General features: G+C 39.8%; 1 long non-coding RNA gene across 1 annotated transcript in view; it reads left to right on the forward strand.

Moving 5' to 3' along the window:
- Positions 1 to 23,328, forward strand: part of LOC137846646 (uncharacterized) — a 130,393-nt gene that overhangs the window by 31,030 nt on the left and 76,035 nt on the right. The window contains exon 2 of the long non-coding RNA XR_011090599.1: positions 1,094 to 1,243. This is a non-coding gene — a long non-coding RNA (uncharacterized lncRNA). The remainder of the gene's footprint in view (positions 1 to 1,093; positions 1,244 to 23,328) is intronic.

Here is a 23,328-nt window from a genome sequence, read left to right on the forward strand (position 1 = left end):
TGCCATAGTGGTTAGATACGCTACAGCCAACTGCAAAATGCCACAGACCTTCAGAAATGACTGCAGCGAGTCATATGTGCAATTACATAACAGAGTTAAATGAGGCAATATTTCTCCCCTGTTCCAGGTACAGCAGTTTACACTGAAGAGCTCTGTCATCTTACACAAATGTTAATTAAATACGAAGTGTCTAATCCACCAAAATAAGAGAGCCCACACCTGACCTTCAGTCCCCAGGAGCCAGTCTTACTCAGTAGCTAACTGAATTACAGACTTCCTGACTTTATGATGCAAACACACACGCATTTGGGTAAATTTGGTTCCCAGTAGCATGGCTGTAAATCAGGCATGGATTTACTGCAGAACTATTAGAATCATTTGGTGTCAATCTCAGAAGTTTTTCATGGTACTTGAAATTCATTGCTTAGGCTCATGAAACCAAATTTCTGCTAATGTCATTCAAGTTCTCATTATTTGGTCTCCCTTTTATTATAATTCATGAACAGCCTTTTGCTATTGGCCAAGGGCACTCAAGCAGTGCTATCGAAGTATTTCTGTGTTGGTGACCTCCATCCAGGTTGGTTAGCTGCAGTGATTGTAAAAGGAGATGAATAAGCAAATGCTACAGATTTGGCTTTTATTATCCTACTAAAGAAGCAAAAGTTCACTGTTCCAATGTTCTGCTGATCAGCAGTCAATCCTAACTTAAGGTTATAATGTTCCTTTCCAACAGTTTCACAGACTTTAGGTAACACAGATACAGAAAATGTAAGCCACCTGCCTAACCAAGTTGTTCCACTGTTTTGCATACTAGGGGCAATAGAGTTATCCCAGCAAGGTATAAGATTAATGGGAGCCAATGATAAATTGTTTTAGTAACCAAGTTGTAACTCTTTCAGCATCCCTTTCAAGGCCAAATTAAAGCATAGCTTTAGAAAATGAAATGTACGGTCATTTGCCCTTTCCTGTTCTTGGAGCTGAGTGATGTGTTTGCAATCTAATCTCCCTCTAAAGTGTAAAAAATACAGTTTCAGAGTTCTGAAGAAGTGCTTGAAAATATGAACCGCATAGTAACAACTGTCTCAATTTACAGAATATATGAAGATATATGAAGCAGTTACTTTGGGAGATGTGCACAACAAATTTCACATCAACACCACCTGAGTATGCAGAAGGATATGAAGAACACTTCCACTCATGAAGAGTGAGATTCCCAGCTGACAATATAAGGATAGAGCTCAAAGTAAGTTTCAGAATCCCTTAAGATACCTGCATTCCCTTCCTCAGAAATGAAATGCTTCTCAGTATCTATAGGTGTCATACAAAAGTAAGCTCTCTCCCACCACAGTAGGCGATTCTAATTCAAACTTACATAAACCTTCCAAGTTGATTTGGCAGAGGAATCACTCTTGAATTAACCCTGGTAACTCATCAATTTCAACCCAAGCCTGTGAGAGAAATGGTGCTCAAGATCAAAAGAACAGAAAGATCAAATAAGGGGGATACCAAAGGGAAGCTGGCTTGAGGAGGGCTTGAGGTGGAATTCAGACTACTTTACAGTAAAATCAGAATCTTGAGAAGGAAAGAGCATGGCTTTGTACAACAGGTGAGATCTTTTACCAGGAACAAAGTGGAAACACTGCCTGCTTGTACCACTGATGAAGAGAAAAACAGAAAGAATGGAGTGGCACTGCTCAGAGGTGCTGTGCTTGCTCAGTGGCAAAGAAGGGAGTAGCACAGAGCCCTCTGGCTCTGATCCCAAGGTCTAGTCACTTCTTGGTGTAAAATCTTTTTTCTCTCAAGGTTTAATCATTTGGGCTGAAATTTTCCAAATTGAAAATACTGTTCGTGGCTGAATTTTAAAAATTAAGGAAGCTTATTCTGAACAGGCAGCTCTGGTACTCGCACACCTTGAGGCAACATGGGAATTTTGGCAGGGCATGAGGTTAGGTTAACGTCTTTGCTTTCTCCATTATCTCTGTATTGGATAATAAAGAGACTATAAGATACTTCAAGCTCATCTTGATTCTGCTAGTGCACTTCCGTAAGCAGCAAGGATAGACACTTCAGCTCTGAATGAACAGAGGTCTTAGGGAAAATAGCTTGTGATCGTGTTATTTAAAACTGAGTCATAACACAAGCACAACATGAGCATGGGTAACCTTAAATCTGGCATTATGATGCTCATATATGCTTGTTATTACAGTTCTAGTAGTGTATATGTAATATATATTTATGCGTGTGTTTCTCTCTATACACACAATATATGTGTTGAAGTTTTGCTGTTGAAAAGCAGCCAACCTGTTTCAATAGCAGTTGGAAACAAATTAAACAGAACACTGAAATAAAGCTGAAGAAAGGATTGTTTTGATCTAAGACATTATTTCTGTTCTGATTCCCCTTTTTTCTTTCTTGGCTTTAATCTAAACTGTCAACCCAAGATCCCACCTCAGAAATAAACAACTCTATGGGGAATTTTTGAAATATCCAGAAGGAATGCAAAGAACCAATTTTTGCTTTATTTTGCTATGGTCGTAGATATTCTGTGCTGAGTCTATTCTCTCCTCTATGCTCAGGAAAATTGCATACATAGTCCTAACTGTTGAACACCAAGTAACTGGCTTAGGCGAACTAGCCTAGCCATCCCCTCCATGCATGAGAAGAACATCCCTGGAACAAACATGATTTCCACCTGGAAGTCATGCTGCTCTGAGAGCTGTAATGAAATGATGTGTGTTCTCAAGTTTTAAAGTAACTCTTCATTTCAGTGCTGATGTGTGGATATGGCTAGAGGCAACAAGCTAGTGGTAATAGGATTAAATTAAGCAGTAATAAGATTAAATTAAGGAACGCAAAATGAAACTTCAATAAGAAAGAAATTTCCTGGTGGTGAGACTTAAATAACCTGACAAGTACAGCTCATAACCTGACATTGAATCATTTAGGAAATATACAATAGAGAAATTTGATACAGGAAGGCATTAAATAATCTAGTGCCTCTTTTTCATCTGAGAGTTTAAACAATTCCTATCTTTGCAGACTCATGTAGTTTATGATGAAAAAAATAATTAAGAACAAACACTGTTACAAGTTGACTCTTATAAATCACCCATCTGGAGAGGAGGTGGGCTGCTTCTGTCATTGAACAAAATGATCATGATTTGGAGAAGAGATTGGAGCGAAGCATAGTCTGAATGCTGATGTGAATGACTCAGATTTACAAGGATGAGAGGAAAGGGTCCAGATTTCCAAGGATTTCAGGCTGCTATTCTCTAAACATATTTTTGAACAAAGCTAATCTTTTTTTTTATTATTATTATTTTATTTTATTTTAAATGCGTTTGAAATGCCTTTGGTTGTTTGCACATTCTTTTTTTGAAAAACAGTGAAAAAATATGTGTGTGGATGATTCAGCTGATAAACTTTTAAATAGCCCTTCTTCTGTTACTGATACAGAGGTAGCATTTTGTTGCTATTGGTTTGCATGACAGAAGTTCCAGCTGACAATCGCTCAGGAAAAGGTTAATGTGCCTCTTGAAATGTAAGTCGTAAGTCAGAATTGTGCCCAGCTGGCAGTGGATGGAATATTTCCCTCCTGTTTGCCAAATTCCTCCCTAGAGGAGTTGAAGATTTTACAGAGTTTACAGAGAGCATACACAGATGGAAAAGTTGAACAATTCCTTTTGTCCACAGAAACACAGAAAGTGGTTAGAGGAAGTCCCGGTGTTGTGTCAGCACTGCTCAGCAGTAGACACAACACTGGTGTGATACCAATGCTGTTCTGGCTACAAGTGCAGAGCACAGCACTGTATGGGCTGCTGCAGGGAAAGTTAACTCCATCCCAGCCAGACATAGTACAGCTAAGCATTTATGTATTTATTTATTTATTTATTTTACGCAAAATGTGCTAAAAACGGATACCCAAGAGTGTGTTTCATAGAATGTATTGATTAGGCATGGCCAGGGTGGTTATGTGGCTTGAACTGAAATCTCTTAAAACCTGTCCCAGTATCCTAACCAAAGAACCCTTTTCCCTTTTGAGTCAGTGGGAATTTATCCACTGGGTCCTAGAATCGCAGTATTCAATAGTAGATGTGTAAGCAGAGCCTAATACTTTTCACTGGCGTAAATCCATGAATTTTCCTTCCTTGACATCTTGGCATGGGATTGGCTTGGTGATGAGACAAAGCTTTGAGCACAGAGCTGATAATTTTAGTTTCCTCTTTCTCTTCCCTTTTCTCCTTTTTGGAGACTGATCTTATCATCTGCTGTCTACAGGAAGCCTTAGGCACGCTAAGGGCACTAGGAAAGGTGTGTGGATTTTGTTGCTTCTATGAACACATTTGTGAGGCTGGGTATGACAGCTGCTGCCTGGTCCTCAGGCAGATCAGTGATATAGGCAGATTGGTCATAAGTCTAATTGTCTGCAGCATGCAGGCAGCTTTAGGAGACAATGAGCAATTCAAAAGGATGTGATGAATTGTACAACACTGTTTAGAGCCAAACATTTCTTCATCCACTCCTGTGTTAGGCACAGGTAACAGATTTAAATAGTTAATGAAGCATGCAGTTTCTCCATGAATCTGTCAGAAAAGACCAAAGTGTTTCCTAACCCAGGACATCTTGAAACACAAAGCTCTGAAACCAGGGCATCAGCAGAGCCACATTGGAAGATTCTACTTAACAAACAGACCTAATGCTATTTCAATTAATGTCATCCAGAGAACAAATATGTCTTATAGCTTTGCAGAAGTAAAGGGCAAACAGGTTACTAGCTTGAATCAGAACACCTCTGTAGGCAGACTTCTAAGTGTTTCATCATAAGATAATTTCCTAAGTTACAGCAGCAAAATTTGAACAGCTTCTTTATGATGCAGCCCAAATGCAAGAGAGTAACATGGAAAGGCAGTGGAGCAAGAGAAAATCGATTTTCATTTAACGCTGGTAGGCGTTAACTGGAGTGTGAAAATCCGGTGGCCAAGATTTGCTATAGAAGGAAACTATTCTCATTGTCCTGAGGGGAAGAACTGTTCAAACAGCTGATTTTTTTTTGTATTCATGACCTGAATCGGGCTTGAATGAAAGTAAAAAAAAAAAAAAAAGTAAGAAAAAACAGCAAAAGCAAACAGATTTCGTGTCAAATGAAACAGATAATTAACTTTATTAACATTTGAAAATTCAAAAGTTTGAGAAAATTCCAAACATTCAATTTAAGAAAAGTGGAAACAAGACTTGATATTTCATAAGTGTGACTACTCACCAAAGCAGTTGTCTGAATTTGTGATTTGTTACAAACTATCTGACCAAAACATTTTATGCCAGTCTGCACAAGGAAGTCATCTGGTAGCAGAGTTTTGCATTGGGCTCCACGAGCTACACAGGGACACATTTCTGTGTGCCAGAGCAAACACATTTAAACAAACTTCCCACACCACAAGAGAAAAAGGAAAATGTTCATGAAAGCAAAAGCTCCAGTACAATGGAGACAGAGACCTGTAAAAGAAGAATGAGCTCTGGCAGCAACCTCATTACAGTGCTTTTCTCGTGATGTGGCAGTCCATGCAGCAGCACTTGCAGAGATGGGGACGATTGAAGAGCAAGTCTGTGCCAGGATTGCCAGATTTTGCTTTCGTTTTTAAAGCAAGCTGATATGAAAGGAGGGTTTCTTCTGGGTGTGGAGGGCCATGAGTCAAGCTGTGCTGCATGTACTGCATGTGTTATGCTGCACAGATCCCTCGGCCACAGGATATAACAGGATATGTAACATAGCCAGCTCTGTAACAGGGGAGCCTACAGGCAGTTCTCACTTAGCCCCAGTGATTACACCACCTGTGTGGCCTTGTCTTAATTAAAAAGTGCAGTGAGAACTTCTCATGTAAATGCCCCACTAGAAATAAAGAATAGCGTTATATCCTTGTGTGAAAATCCTGTAATAGTCTGAATAACCAAAACTGGGGAACCTTGTCTACAGAAGGGATCTGCAGGGTGCGCAGTGTGCAAATCTGAGGAAGGCTCATTGCTATGCAACTTAAGGTTCCCAGCATCTGAAGTAGTGTAGGATTATCTGTACTTTTTTCTCTTTCTTTATAGTGTTAGCTCTAATAAATAACATCTGAAATGATACTTTAAAGAGTCTGAATGTTTTTTTCACACAATGAGAAGTTGCAAGTGTGCTTGCAATGATGTCTTCAACAGCATTGGGTGAAACTGCCCAAGCTGCTGTTCTGTTGAATTCCTGTATTTCTATATCTACTTGGTTAATCAGTATGTTGCAACAAAGAAATCAGTGTAGGCATGGGCAGAAGCCACCAGGAGGAATCTCTGAAACTGAGTTAGTCAAGAATTTAGTTGTGAAGATGTGTTTGAGGGCAATAAATCACTGTCTTATGCTGGATTGTTGTTTGAAGCCAGTCCATTGTCTCATTTCTGCACCAAATGAGCTCAGGAGTTCCTGAACACCCAGGGAATTAATGACTCAAATGTACTAGGTGATGTCCAGTTATACCACAGTAATAACTACAGAATAAACTGGAGTTTCACACTTGCAAATAAATGCTCAAGCTCTTGTCACAAAGTCTGCATTTCAGCTGGCTCTAACTCACATACTGAAAACAGTGGCCTGAAGAAAGGTGTCCTTAGTGACTTGGCTGCCATTTATCTCACACACCTGATGAGGAGGAGGCTGGAGGCTGGGCTATCTGTGAGCAGGAGGTTCAAGTAGAGACCTCCTGGTGTTCCTTCTAGCCTCCTGTGATAACTCACATACCATAGGCATAGACATGGAATATTGGAGTTGCTGTATTTGATCATGTTAGCACACGATCACAGGGGAATGGAAACTGAAAGGAACATCAGGAGATCTCCTGTTGAATCCCCTGCCCTGTCGGCTATGAGGCCAGGTTGCTCAGTCAATTATCCAGTTCAGTCTTGAAAACCCTGGAGGACAAAGATTGTACAGTGTGTCTGGGAAACCTGTCCCAGCATTTGACTACCTCATGGGCAAAGTTTTTCCTTATATGTACTCTAGTCTAGCGTGATAATATTCTTCCTTTGTAACCTATCCTTACATACATTTCTAGTGTGTATTCGTTTTGCATTAGAGCTCAGTCATGAGCTCCTGATTAGCCAGCCCGGTCTTCTAATACATTTTGTTATTTTCCTCACTTTGTGTGGACTATTATTCTGCCTGGAAAAGGCAATCCTTAATGACATGTCCACACACATGAGCATATTTGTCCTTCATTGAAGGACCTATCCCAGATGGACACAGACACTGTAATAAAAGCATTTAAAATGAGTAAAATGCTTTCAACACCTCTTCTGATGAATAATTAGAGAGGCCAGTGTATTAGTCTAAAGTTAATGGAGTTTCCTTTATTACATTCGCTGGTCACATATTATCATTTTTGATTTGCTTTTAGAAATAAAAAGTCCTCCTAGACTGTGCAGTTCAGAGAGGTTTCTACTGATCTTGTTGAAAGAGGACATGCTGCCGCTTATCTGTGTCCAGCATGTCCAAAAAGAGGTGGATTGGCTAATTTGAAGTGAGATATAAAAAGAAGATTAACACTCCAGAAGGAAAGGGCAGGTGTCCTGCACTGAAGTTGCTCAGGCATGGTAGCCAGGAAAAAGATGCCCACTACCAGAATGCAAAACTTGCTAACTTTTTTTCATTTTTGTGGGTCATTTAAAATCTTGCTAACTTTTTTTTTCTATTTGGTAGCTTTCTGTGATGGAGCGAGTTCATCAGTCAACAAGGGAAAAATGACTAATGTCATCTACCCGTACTTCTGTAAGGTCTTTGACAGAGTCTCATGTGACATCCTAACCTCTAAATTGGACAGATATGGATTTGCAGGGTGGACTCTTTGGTGGATAAAGAATTGGCTGGATGGCCGCAGTCAGGGAATTGTGGTCAATGGCTCTGCACCCAGGTGGAGGCTAGTAACAAGTGGTGTCCCTTGGGGGGGTCATCTGATTCTATGATTTTAATTTCACAGACAGAAGGGTCACTGTACCTTTGTACCTTTACTAACATGGGTTCACATGACTTGCATTATCTTATCCAGATATGTAGAGTCATCATCAGGTCTCTTTTAGAAGTGGAAGACCTCTAAAGAGTTCACCAGGACCAGTGCAAGACAGAAGCAGAGAGAAGACACTGCTAATATACACACTACAATACTCACACCACTTTTCTTCAGCCTAGTGTTCATAACCACCATTGACTGTTAGTAGTGAGGTAGGGTCCTCCAAGTTGTTTTGTTATTTGGCATCAAAGTCTTCCTGCTTGCCTGTAAAGAAAGAAATGGGAGCACCTGCCTAAGGTGTGCCTTCTGAACCACCAAACCACTAGTCCTTTCTGCAGGCTAATTAATTTAGCTCAAGAGATGTTAGGAGAGGACTTTTGCCATAAAGAACTCAAAACCACCGTACAGGACATTTATTCATTGAGTTTACATTTTAAAATATATCCAAAGCAATTTTTTTAGCAAACTATATCTGTAATAGAGAAAAGGGAAGGCAGATGAAGGAACAGAGATGCTGGTGTTTCTGCCTCTCCCTTTTGTTCTTTCAGCTGTAAAGAGGTTTCTCTTGGGCACAAAGTCAAGAAGTGTTTACTAATGAAGTATAATTCAGGGAAGACTGTTCCACACTAATAACAGCTAAGCACCTATAATTCTATGTTCAAAAAGTCAGCAAGCAAAGCAAGGAAATCCTGAAATCATTAGATTATCCCGGCACTTGACTTGTAACACAGGGAACAAAGGGTGCAAAATTTTAAAGAGCTTTCATTGAATGTAAAACAATGCCAGCCTTCTGTAAATAATATTTAAATTATGAAACTCTATTTTGAAGAAAAAGGTATTCTAAACATCGTGGACACTTGGTCCAAAGTCAGTTGTCTCCCATCAGCAGAGCTGTGCAGCACCTAAGAGCAATGAGATCAGTGTCCCTGGCTCACTTGATACAGTACTACTCTAAACTAGTGAATGAAATAAAGGCAGAGAGTTGTGATTTCAAAAGCTTAAGTCTGGCTTATTTTAACAAGTTGACATGAGCATGCCATTACTTTTTCCTGAAGATATGCCAGTGCCTACTAATCATCTTGTTCCTGGAATCTCTGCATTGGGTGGTAGCTGCTCCAAGATGACAATTAATTGGGTGCTGTGCATAATGAATGAACTTGACCTCACCTAGGCTCATACTTGATGAGATAAATTATGGCATAACAGTGTCCAGGTCCTATGCGACAACATGCACTGTAGTTTCTGCTTATTTAATATAGGGGCCAGCTTGTAGCCATCACCAGTGCTAGATAATGTGGAGTAAAACATAGTTTAAGCCTGTGTACAGATTGCATCAAGAGCTTTCAAGGACCAACTCTAAAATCAGCTGATATCATCATTAGTTCACCCAGCAGTTTTCAGCAGGAGCAGCTTAGCAGCCTTTGGAACCGTTGACTGTAAGGTTTCTTCCTGCATTGGAGGGAAGAATGTAAAATAATATGGTATTTTCCAATACAAAAAGATAGTTTTTTCTTTTCATTATGAAGCTGTATGCCTTATCATTGTGACTTATTTAAATCAGCCCAAGGAATGCTGATTAAATGCAAGTAAAAGAGAGAAAGAAATATTATCTGAAACCCCTACTCGTATATATTGCTAATACAGTTTGTGTTGAGAATTTCAATGCAAGAAGTTCAAATGGTTCATCTAGCAGCTGTAACTTTAGCTGTGGCTGTATCTGTCCCGTTGCAAATGTGTATATTGCTCATAAGAAGTAAGCATCCCTGCTAAAGACCGTTAAATCGATGTGCTGATATACACACAGGAAAGGTTCAAATTCCAGCTGCTGTGTGGATAATAATTGAAATGCTTATTATACATAAAGATTCAGAGTTAGACATAATTGTAAATACTGCATTTATCGATGTGCAACCATTGTATTACTATTAAATTTATGCCTTACTATTAAATTTTTGCCTTAGCTCTGGGAAAAGTCTATAGATGTGAAACAAATTTTCTTGGCTAAATGGTTAATGTTGTAAAGATTGATTGGAAATTGGGGCAGAGAAGGTGGTAATGGAGAAAAAATTAAATCCATCAGCAAGAACAAAACACAGAAGACACACTTCTGAATTTATAAATGTGAATGGAAGCATAGCGTACATCTTCAACATTGCTGTGTGTGATTTTCCTTCACTTTCTTTTGTTTGGGCATGGTGTTGGTGGGCTGATGGTTGCAGGAGTTATTCAGCTCCCCACTGGAAGAGTACTCTGGGAAAAAAGGATAAAAAGGGCCGAGACAAATGATTATAATATTAATGAATGTGTTTGTTTGTTTATTTATTTATTTATTTATTTATTTATTTATTTATTTATCAGGTGGATTACTCTATTTGATGTGCATCATTTGAGGTTCTCTATGTCTCAATCAAATCACAAAATCATTCAGTCTGGGAGGGACTTTGGGAAGTGTCCAGTTTAGCCTGTTGGTCAAAGCATGGTAACCAAACAGGTTTCTCAGCGCTTTATTAGGCTAGGACTTGAAAATATGCAATGGCAATGACTGCAGAATCTCTCTGGGCAGCTAGTCCTATGGCTCAGTTGTCCTCATGGGAAGTTCTTTTTCCTTTATCAATGGCTTTCTTGTATGGTTTTGTGTAAAACTGGGCACTATATCCACTTCCCTGCATCTTATGTCTCTTCTCTTGTCCAGCCCAAGAGGCTGTTGGTCTCTTTGTTACCAAGGCACATGTCTGGCTCATGCCCACCTTGTCATCTGTTAGAACCCCCAAGGCCTTTGAGCAAAGTTGCTCCCCAACCAATTGCTCTCCAGCCCACCCTTCAAGGAGCAGAACTTTGCTATTATGTATTTTGAATTTTGTAAGGTTCCTGTAGGCCCTTTCCTCAAGTCTGTCTATGTCTGAATGATAGCTCTGGCTTTGAGTTTGAACTGGTCTTCCCAGTGGATATAAGACTGTTGTGGGAGAAAGTGGTGAAAGGCTTGCTAGAAATGAGGTAAATTCAATTCACTGCTCCTCCTGACCCACAGAACCACAGGCCATTTTATCCTAAAAGGCAATCGGGTTGGTTGATTTACCCCAGATCAATCCATGCTGACTGTTCCCACTCTTCTTCTTCTCCTTCGTTTGGCTGGACAAGGCTTCCAAGAAGACTTGATCTGGTGGACTTGCTCCATGAGTTTCCCAGACATCAAAGAGAAGCTGAATGGCCTGTCTTTCCATGAGTCAGCCTCTTGGACTCTTTTTTAAGATAGGGGCAATATTTGTCATTCCACAGTTGTCAGGGAGCTCTCTTAGCCTCCACAACTTTTCAAAGATGACAGAGGCCTGGCTGTGACATTGACCGGTTCTCTCAGCCCTCTTGGACTCAGCCTGTGACTCGTAGTGAAACTTTGTGCAGATAGGTATCTTAAACTTTTTTTTTTTTTTTTTTCTTGGAAAAATATGCTTGATTTTTCTCCAGGTGACTGATTCTGCTCTGTTGAGGTCTTTGTATAAACCCTATCTCCATGTTAGCTTAGGATCCCACTTAAACAGAGAGTCTGGAGCATGCCAGAAATCAAAGGGTTAATAGTAAGGAAATACTTAATAAAGCTAAAAATAAACAAACAAAAAAAAAATCCCACCCTTTACCCTGAAAATAAAAAAGGGTGCAAGGATGTTTTTATTGTTTTCCTCAGACAACGAATTTTATAGCATGTGTGAAAACAAGTTCTTTCTAAATGGTCATTGCTGCCATTTTTCTTTTTTGACAGCCAAAACAAGCAAGGGAAGCATATATATTTATATGTTGGCCATAGCCCAGGAGTTATTGGGAAGGCACACTGAGACATGTATGCATATAAATGACTTTCAGCGTAAGAGTTATTGCAAGTATGATCCTCCAGTAGTGATAAACAGATTAGTTTATCTCATATATTATACAAGTGAGACACTGAGTAAGAACAATTAGATTCAATAGGACAGGAGATTGAAATATTAGACATATTTCTTCTCCCATAATGAACAAAGTCCAGACAGCATTACAAAGGTTCCAGTTTTCCTTTTCTTCTTGACCACTTTCTCAGAAATCAGTAGCTAACAGATAAGGAATATGGTAATAATTTATTTTTTTAAATTAGGTTTATCCTCAGCAGTCCTATGATAATATGGAAAAAATGTGCACCTGCCCAGTAGAAACTAGATGCAGGTTTAGCACTTGCATCAGGTAAGCATATTAACCAACTAAAATACTTGAATTTATTATACTCACAATGCCAAATGACAAATATTAGTGAGTCTATTTTCTGGATATCATATTGCAATAGCTATTAGTATGCTTACATTGGTCCTTTGTTACAATTAGCACTACTCACGAGTGCAAGTAGTTGCAAGATTCGCTGTCTGACGAGTGCATCTGAATCTAAAATACCCTTATGATTTAGTACAGAGACATTTTAAACCCTAACAGATTAATGTCTACAGTAATGCTGTTATTAACATTAATGGTCCTATTACTCAATTAGGAAAAAAAATGTTTTCTCATTATGTACTCATATTTAAGATCTTATTTATTTCTGTTCTACCACAGTTTTATACATGTGGTATATACCTTCATAATCACTAATGTGAAAATAACTGGAAAGAATGCAAATATTTTACCATAATTAATGTTTGTGCATATGCTGAATCTTACAGCTCAAGAAGCCTTTCAGATTTTGTGCTCAGTCCTTTCTTTCATCCTTTTCCCATGCTTGAAACCAAGGACAGAGACATCTCACATGTCAGAGCATACCTGGGCAGGCTGAAAATCTGCTGGTTGAGCAGGGAGTGACCCAGAAATAGGAAAACCAAAATGCACAGGGCAAAAGTGACTCTGGATACCTTTACCCCCTCTGAAGTCAGATACGTGGGTCAGGGATCAGGATGGGCACCTCTGTTCATGCATTCTAGCTAATGTGCTTCTCAGCTGATGCTGTGTACCTTTGGCTGTAGTTTCACAGAACAAGGCAGTGCTTGCTGTTTTTCTCGTTGAAGAAGAGATACAGGTCTGAGTTCAGGTCACCCAAAGGGACTCAAAAGCTTGTAAGAGAGTGATTTTCTCAGGCTCACTAGGGCAGGCATTTTGGGGTCTCTCATCTCCTGGTTGAATGCAGCAAGATGAGGCTACTAAGTAAAATGCAAGCGATGTGCTGATACTGGTCCTATTTCCTCCCGTGTTTTAAGCAGTGGTAATGTCTGTGCTTAATGAGCACACTGTCATGGTGTTATGCATGCTGCAATAACGTGTGCTGATCTGATCAGGCCTCTTAGGGGTCCCTGAGCTACTTTGCTTATTTTTTTGATCTGACTTGCTTAGAAATGGGTGCCAAACTACTCAGAGGGGGCAAGTGCAGGGTATACGCAGAGCTCTGTGCACCTGGGGACCTTTGCAATCCAAACAGACCAGATGAGCTGCATCTCTCCAATTCAGTCATAATGAGAACTGCCCTACTGGGAATTATAAGGTGATTCTGGGGAAGACAGCACTAGTGCTAGTTGTTAGCTGTTTCTCACTTTAGCTTTACAGTGGGGATAGTCATTGTACAATATTGCTCACTACTGGAGCATTGACATTTGCATTTATGAAATTTGACTGGAGTATCTCTTCGCTTGGAAGACATCTAAATGCCTCTTTTGAAGGCTCTGAAACATAACTGCAAAGAGCAATGAGGGAATAGTAACAAGTTTATTATCCAACAGTTGGTGGGAAAAGGCGTGCATTGGGTTGCCCCGAACATTTCCAGAGAAGTAAATGGCAATTCGGAGAAGGAAAAATGTCTTTTCTGTTGCTCTGTACTCTAGATGCCTATTGGAAGATGAAAAATTATATGAAGGCTTCTCTTTGGGGTGACTCTGGTGATAGGGAGCTCCCAAATCCAGCCTCCTGGGGATTGCCTGATGGCATAGTGCACAGTAAAGGGCTAAGAGGGCTATCTCGACCCGTGCTAGCATACGCTGGAGTTAATCAGAAAAGGATACAGGGCATCATGGCCTTTGAAATCACCTATAAGTTATCAAGGTCTAGTATGATGAGCAGCAAAAGGCACTTCAAGGCCATTCTTAACATTAAAATATCTCCTCACTGCTGTATGCAACTAATAGATAATCACAGCTTTCACCAGGTATTCAAGTCCCAAAGAGGTCCACTAACATTTTAGTGATCTGGCCTTTCTTTTAATGGTGATGGATGTGTTGTCCTCTATGCACTCTCTTCCAAGGGTAAAATCCAAAGGGACTTCTCTTATATGAGTTGATGCAGAAACCCCATGAGAACTTCTCTTTGAGGTCAAGAGCTGGCTGGCCACAGTCAAAAGCAAACCAGGGACTCTGCCAACATATCGGGAGTATAGATGATGCTATTGCACTGCTTACAGCCTACGTGGTTTTTACCAGTAGAATATCTGAAGGTAAACTGAGATGTCCTGACTATCATACTAGGACAGAGCCAATGGAGCGTGGCTAGTAGCCAGCTTGTTTGTGCATCACAGAGGTTCTCACACCACGTAGAGGTAGAAGTTAAAATAATTATGCTTTTGGGTTAAGGGCACCTGTTCCAGTTTGCAGCATGTGCAATGAAAGAAAGAGCTTATATCTTCCATTTAAGATTCTTGCTGAATCAAATACTGCTGTGCACCACAAAGGCTAAAGGATTGTTACAGGTTGCTTGGTCTAATAGTAAAGACAAGATAAAATGTTTTGTAGAATTACGGGAGAAGTGAGTGTGGATATCTCATTTTCATTTGGAAACAAAAACCATAAGACTTTCCAACTTCACCTTTGAAAATTCTCCCCTTAAATTTTAGCTGAATATCTTTTTCATGGATTCAAATTATATTTTAACTAAAATGTGGAATTGTTATTTGGCCAGCCGTTTATTCAATAACTAAACTTGTAATTTTTCTTTTTAGAGCAGTTACTGATAAAGAAACCTCAACCCACACCCTTGCTGACTCAACAGATCTTTCCATGTATGCTGACATATTTTAAATTCATAAATCAAGTCCTGAAGTTTAATTCTGTTAATTTCTGTGGAAAGCTCATAAGCTACAGGAAAATGCCTTGCAATCCGTTTTAGTTTTTGTATCACAAAATCATTACTGGTGGGTGATTTGCAAGTCAATAAAACCAACTTGACTTCCTGATCTTCTGCTGAATATGCTGTCAGTTAGGAACAAGACCCAATCTATTTTACTTGCAAATCAGACAAATCTGATGTAGAATCGTTGATTAAATACAGATGCTCCAAGATATATATATATATATTTTTTTTTTTTTATTATTTTTTTTTATTTTTTTTAAGAGAGGAATTATATTTGAAAGTATATATATATATTCTGGGGGAAACAACTATATGCAACTATAAGCAACCATAACTTAACCTTGGATGTTTTTCATCTGAAGTCTTGGTAAAGAAAAGGTGGAAAAAGTGATTTCAGGAAATCTCAGCAGGTATTCTGTGTTATGCCCCAGACAGCATGCAACACACAGCTGCTTATTTTCTGTGACTAAAGCATTTTTGTGCAGCAAGGACCATGTCTTTGCTTCAAGCACATTATCTAGAAATCTGGCTTCCAGGATGCTGCTGGCAGCAAGCTTCTGATTTATTCTGTAAGCTGGTAGCTTAAGAGGCTGAGCTCAGTGCAAAACAACGGCGCTTATCTGTGCTGTGGACTGCAGGGGACTCTTAGCATTAAGGCTTTCATTGCTGGCAGCACAAAAAGAGTTGCTCTAATGAGCTTTAAAATCACATTAGAATGCAATAAAAATCAAAGTTTTCTCAATGCATTCTTAGCAAGATCTGCTCTCTGTCTAGAGCTGTGGTTAAAAAACTCCAAAACTTCTTAGTTTTCAGATAAAAATCTGTTATCCTAAAGTTCCTTACTCCTTATTTCCAATTTTCAACTACTGTCCCTTGCACTGTGATAGTGTTGAGCAAGAAATTAATTGGGAATGATTTATTCAGTGGACTTTAATGTCTTAAGGTGTTGGTTAATAACAATTTTCTCAGAGTTCATTACTTATTTAAAACTGGTAGATGAGTAATTCCTGAGAGATTTTTTTGGCCCGTAATTAGTTGGCAAAGAGCTCAATGTGTCTTCTGGATGTGACTGATGGATGAGAGTTTAAACAGATGCATATGGAATGTGGTTGCCTTATTCTTTCATTAAATGTATTTAATAGGATAACTGTGCTTCTCTATTAAAATATATATTTAATTTTAAGGTTATAGCAAAATCCTCTGAATCTCAGCAATGATGGGAAACACCTATGTCAGCTCAGGGGTGCTGCGTTGCCAGAATTATGCATGATTAAATTTGACTGTGCTCCACATAAACAGCACCCTGATTTCACATTTCCTGTCACCTTCACTTCTGATGCACTGAGACGTCACCATCAGCCTTAAAATCAGCTTTTGAAAGGTGTGTCTCTGGTCTGGTGAGAGGGACCAAGCCAATGGAGAACCAAAACCCCCAGGAGGAGTGTTAGGACTTTGCCCTTCATGCCTGGTGCACAGGAGTGAGAAATTGGGGTGGAGGCTGCTGGCAGAGGGAGCTGCCCTTGCATACACACCTTGTGGGCACTGAGGCTTACTGGGGGGACTTCTGGGAGGAACTTCACTTCAGGAGGCTTTTCTAAATTGAACTTTGAGGTTCCTGAGTTAACTTGTGCTGCCACATGAGCATGCATGGGTGAATGGCGTGCAAGAAGAAATGCCTCCCTTGGGGATATGCAGCTTGCGGCAGCTATTTTTGGAGCAGTCAAAAACAATAGAGGGAGCAGCTCCTCCCATTCGCTCCCAGAGCTGTTATTTTACATCCTGTACTGTGCTGAGCAGCCAGCTGCAGAGACCACAGACACCTCCAGGGTGGATGCAATGAGCATTTGTGCTTTCTAAATAATAAAGTAGGAAAGATACAGAACATTTCAAATCTTTTTAAGAGGCCAGGACATGCATCCTGTCTTGAAGCCAATATTCATCTAAGCAACATCATAAATGCCAGGTTATTCACAGTGCACCTGCATGGAGGCACTTGTCTCCTCTTGGACTTTTTGTAGTTTCTCTGCCTCTCCTTTCCCCCATCCCTCACACACACTCCTTGTCCACACACAAAACAAATTAGTGAGCAACACAACTGTAGAACTGGCAATTATTTTAAATAAGTCATCTCCCCCACTGAAGCCCAGGACAACATACTAACCTCTTAAACTGTATTTTGGGATGGTTTGGCTCATCCATGGTTTTTCTGGGCTTCCTCCTGCAAGACAGACTCAGAATAACCAGCAGTAGAGTCTCATTGCACACCCCAGGGACTATCCTGGTCTGTTGTATGGGGTCTGACATGACCTACACCTCCATGTGTCTGCTAGGGGAGCAAAGTGATGGCAAGTGAGATAGAAAGCCCGGGTGAAAAGGTTGGGCTGCAGAGCTCTGTTGTGCACTGCAGCTGCTGCCCCAGCACTCTTGCAGATGGTATTACGAAGCAGTCATCCCACCTCCACCTGATGTTCTATCAACGCATTGCACCAACCATAGGGCACCTGTTTTCATGAAAGGCAGTAACTGGCCCATGTTTCATTGTACTTCACAGTCCAGTGAGGGCTGTGTACCCTGACCTGGCAGATACAGGGCTCTGGGCAGTTGGGGATGCTGTGTCCAGCAAGAGGACTGTGGAGGCTGTGTTGAGAAGCGGGGTTTGCTGCTGAGGTGCTGCCTTGCCAGGGCTCACTGGGGAGCACTGTGGTGAGTTCATCCTCCAGACAAGTTTGGCAGAGATGGTAGGTGCAGGTAGCTGCTGAGAACTAAAGTTATACAGGAAAATAAGAGGAAAAGTATTCAACTCACCGTAGAAACAGCAAAAGCTGGGTAAGTAAGGGACAGTTAAAAGAAAGAAGTATTTAAATTCTAAAAATATGAACTAATGGCAAACAGGATTCTGAAGGAACCCTGCTCAGCGCTACTGAGTATAGCAGAAATTGGACTTCCCATCCATAATTATTTGAATAGCTTAAAAACTCTTCATTAACTGAGTTGTAACTATGAGTGTCAGGGTTGAATTCAGTTCTGTGCCCTGAGATAAGGCTTTTTCCTGTTGTTCATGTGACTGAAAGCATTCAGCTTAACATGACATCAGCTCTCGTTCCCTAACAACTGCACTGAGATTTATGACAGTGTTTCCAGCAGCATGTTTCTCCTGCTACTAGAGACAGAGAAGATGAGCACATCAAAGGCCTGCCCTCCTCTAGTGCAAGGCAATGAGTTTTACATAAAACAGAACATCAGTTTTGTCTCCCATTTGCAACTGATATGCTCAGTAATGTGGCAGCAGCTGTGACTGTGACAGGAGCAGTGAAGGTTTCTGACCTGTAACCCCATCTGTGCTGGCAAATGCAGCAGAGAGGCAGTAGGACAGTGGACATCCAGTCTCTCCAAGCAAAAAGTTATGCTCTGAAAAGACTTACAAGGTTTAATTTGGCTTCATAGACAAGAGGCTTCCATGTAGCTGGGATACTGCCAGCCCTCCTTCCTCTCACTTGCGTGAAGAAGCTTCATTTACTTTGACAACCGTATCTGCTTCTCTTATATATCTTCCTCATGCTCTTCGTCATTCTGCCCCACAATGGCTTGCTGATGTTCTCCTTCAAATTACCTCTGCAGATAGCAGTGACTTCACACACAGATCTTGTCAGCTGTACATGACATGCAAACCCCATGTTCCTGAGAGGAGATGAGATCACTGCTGTTGAGAGCTGATTTGTCCCTAAGTGTGACTCTGGATAAGGAGAAGTTGTTAAGATTTGGCATTACAGGAATTGGAAGAGTGTTTAAGATTGAAGACTCAAAATAAACAGAGCCAAATAAGGATGGAGTGAGAAAGCTCAGTGCAAAGTCACCTGTGGTGGCAGTGGAGTTCATAATGAAGTCAAAGCAAACAATGAGATGGTCAAGAAAAACTATAAGCTTATGGCTTGAAGGTCATCAAGTCAATGAAACAGCAGCTGCGGGGAGGGAAGAAGGTGTTTGAAGATGGTAAATAGAGATCAGAGAGGAAATTCAGAGACAGTCTTAACTTCCTGCTGAAACAGAGACAAGTTACTCCAGTTACAGAGGCAAGCCCTCCAAAGAGGGCTGACATTCAGCTGTGTTAGAAAATGGCTTTGTAGAGTTAACAAATTATCAAAATTTGTTTCTTCTTATCTTTAAGAAAGCACAAGACCTCCTCCGCACAAAGCTGAGGCACTCATAGGTGTGAGGAAAAAATGCCATTCCTCCAATCTAAACTACAGCTCCCACAAAGGAGGTATTTCACCCAGCTCCTGCTAAGACATAATGATTTTGATTTAGTAAACTTACAGGTTATAAAAAAGATCACCCTTCAAGAAGATATGACTTCAGTTTCAAGGAATAATTAGAGCTTCTGTCTTAATCCGCACCTCACATAGAACAGAACTGTGGAATTCCCCAGAGATTGCAGGGAACCAAAGGGATCAAAACATTTTGCATTTCTTTTACTTCTTTTAGTTCTTTTACTTGTACTTATTTACAGTGTTCTTCATATTGAAGTCATCAGTTATTTCCACACATATGCCTTAAAAAGTCTATTCACAATTTTGGATGTGTTGTCATCAAACATCTTTCAGTTTACTCCGTTTTAGAAATGATATAAAAGAAACACATCACATTTCAATATTAGGCATGTTATGACACTTAATTATTCTTTCTTCCATGTTTCTTATGACAGCTTTTCAGGCAAGCATCAATCAATAGATGTTTTCCAACTTCAAAGGTAGTGTTTGGCCTATGACATCTCAGAGTTGCTCATCAATCATGATATATTTGAAAGGCAAGGTAGCATTTAGATATTGTGACTGCCCTGTTAAGCATACTTGTTCAATAAACAGCACAAATAAATAGCATCATGCTTTGAGCTTCCAAAAAGCCAAAACTATACATTACTAGTAACCTTTGGCAAAGCTTAATTTATGCAATCCCATTCATGGAACAATCATGTATGACTGGATCTGTTTATAAGTGATCTCAGACAATTTTTTCTCTTCTTTAATTCCACTGATGCATACAGTAATACTCTCTGTTTTCACTAGTGCATGTAGAAGGGTGAATCAGCTCTATATTATTCGTAATCTTCCCTCCCACCTTCAGGTTAATTATGTACTAGAGGGAGATGGATGTAGGAATTGAGACTGAAGTGAAGCATTTCATTCCCAGCTTCAAGCAGGTAAGGACTGATATATTCCTTGAAAAGCAAATTTATACTTTTTTTTTTTTCTTTACATAGTTACAGAAGAAGATCAAAATGTTAATGAAGAAATCTTGAGGTGAAGAGAAGAACTAATCTTCCATGTTACTCACTCCAATGTTGTTTTCTCTTGGGAAAATCAGGTCCTTTTAGAAATGGAAATCAATGGCAATTGAGGTCCCTGCCAAGCTGAGAAGTTACAGCTCTTGGTCTGTACCTCTGCAGTATCCCCAGGCTAAGAGAGAGTCAGGTAAGAGTAGAAACAAGACACATATCTGAGAACCTTCCAGGGTGAGATGTACAGGGTTTTTCCATTATAACTTTCCAGTTATACCATTTTTAATCCATTTTAATCTTCTGGTTAATAGAATAAGACACATCCTTTTACCCTAAATCTTATCTGAGAAAAAATTTAGAGATCTGGCTAAAATAAGTGACCACTATTGCTAGAATAAAATGAAGACTGTTAACAACAGCATGATTCCTCTGAGTAGGTAATGCTTGGGTTTGCTGGATGCCCTTCAACAGCAGTGGATGAGCCTGGCTGTAGATTGCTGGTCTGGTGACAAATCATAGAATCACAGAATGGTTTGGGTTGGAAGGGACCTTAAAGATCATCTAGTTCCAACCTGCCTGCCATGGGCAGAAACACCTTCCACTAGAAGGTGAAAGGGTTTTCCCTTGTCATTTTTCAGCTGCAACTCTTAAGTGGAGAGTATGCAAGGGAAATGAAACTTAGGGATTACTCTGAACATGTCACACTGTGCTGTATATTTGAACAGTGAAATCCTACAGAGAATTTCTTAGAGTTGTAAGACTCTTTCCTTTGCTGGCACTATGATTGCCTTCACCACCACGGGCCTAGCTGTGCAAGCCATTGAAGAAGTGATAATTTATAACTAACACATTAAAAAAAAAAACGGTGAAAAAATGCCTAAAATAGAAATTCCATCTACAATGCCACATTTTTAGTGTCACAGTGTTAGAAGGAACTGATCAGTTCCCTGCTGGAGAGCTGGAATCTATTTTTTTGTTTGTTTGTTTGTCTGGTAGAATCACAAGTAATTAAAACTTATGTTGTTGCTGATGCCAGGCTTATTTCTATCTCTGTTAACTCCAGGGCAGCATAAGAATTGGCAGGGCTGGATGTTTGGGGCCAGTCAATAATTTTATATGTTGGCCATCAAAATCTTGTGGGAGTGCTTTTGTGTACATGGGAAGTACCTGAAGCTGCATGCCCATCACTGACTCTTACCCCTCACTTGCATTTTGGAACTTTTTTAGGATTCATAATTCTTTGGTCTTGGCTATTCTTTACCCTGGAACAGAACTGCAGAGGATGCATCAAACCTTCTCCAGTGCAGCTTCTGTTATGTTTTGGCAGTGCTATATTGTAAGTGAAGGAACAGATATGTATGCCTGGAGAAGCTGGATAGTGGGCTAGTGGAACAGACTGTCCAAAAATCCTCGTATTTGTACAGAGGAGTGTTTTGACTGATGCTTCCTGATGCAGGAGAACTTAAATTGTTCCTGCGCTCCCACAGAATCACAGAATGGTTAAGGTTGGAAGGGAGCTCTGGAGGTCTCTTGGTCCAATTCACCTGCAGTTACATCCAGAGCAGATTGTCCCCAACCCCATGCTAATGAGTTAGTCAGTGCTATAGAATCAGACAAAATTTGCTGCTATTCTCTACCGTTACCATGCAAAGTAATAATAAAAGATGAGCCTCATCTGACAAAATGGAGATACCTACATATATGATCTCATCATTTGATCTCCTTTAATGATCAACAGGAGAGTAATGATCATTTTAATTCACTTTAAAATAGGTACTGAAAATGTGCCAGATGTGTCACAACTTAAAAGTGACTGTTTCTTCCTCTTGAGTTGAAAGGGAATCTATGGGGAGTATTTCAGGTACAGATATTTTCATGCTGTGATATTCCAAGATAAATGAAGACCTTAGCACCTGTCCTGGCAATATTTGGCAAGACCTCTAGAACTGAGCTTTACTGCTTAGGTTTCTCTTCATAATTTTCCTATTTGCTCAGGAATTGCTGTCATGAACTTTTCATAAAGGGATCATTTCTTCCAAAGGGCAAAAGAGTTTTTCCAGAGGCACAGAATCTGAGTAATAGTGGTATACTAATTGTTATAATGGTTTATAATTCCCCTCGCTGTTTTTAGTTTCAATATCTACTTAGTTCATTGTAGTGCATGCAACAGAGGCACCTCTAGCTTTTAGTGTCTGTAGCTTTGGTCCCTTCATCCTCTTCACTGTGATTTGGCATTCTTCTCAAAACATCATACATGGCAGATAACATTTTCCACACTATTTTCTAAACACTGACATATGATAAGTAAGTGATAACAACAATGGTTAGCATTATGGCAATGCAAAGCAGTCTGTACAAGATCGGAATTAGACTCTTCTTACTTCTTCTGAACTGGTACACCCCTAATTATGCTAGTTCTTTTGCCATAATACTAGTGGGAATGGTATTGAGGATTGGCCAAATTGCTCAGTAGTCTTACCAGCACCCTTATTTCTTGTATCTGCTGAAGATAATATGTCAACATACTTTCCAGCATCTGTTGTAATAACCCTTTTTAACTTAAAAATAAAAATCTTATTACTAAGAAATATCAGCAGATAATAATGTCCATTAGTGAGCTACATCTTTGAAAACCAAAGGAAGAGGAAAGCTTAGCAAATCAGCAGGGCAGACATAGGATTTTTAATTAAAATCCAACTTTTCCATCCAAGCTAATGTTCTGTTTATTATCTTGAGCAGCAAGTGCTTGGAAATCTTTTGCAGACATCCAAACTGAAAAGCAGAAAAAATGATTCAGACATCAGAGGAAGCACAATACAACAGCAAATACTGATACACTAATTACTGTGCTGCTCTTGGGTTAATTGAAAAAAATCTGTCACTGTTTATTCTCCTAAGACTAACATCTAGTTTACAGGCAAGCTCTATTTGTGGCTGCTTAAAAAATTAATTGACCATATCACA

This window comes from Anas acuta, chromosome 1, assembly GCF_963932015.1.
Source record: "Anas acuta chromosome 1, bAnaAcu1.1, whole genome shotgun sequence".
Taxonomy (NCBI): domain Eukaryota; kingdom Metazoa; phylum Chordata; class Aves; order Anseriformes; family Anatidae; genus Anas; species Anas acuta.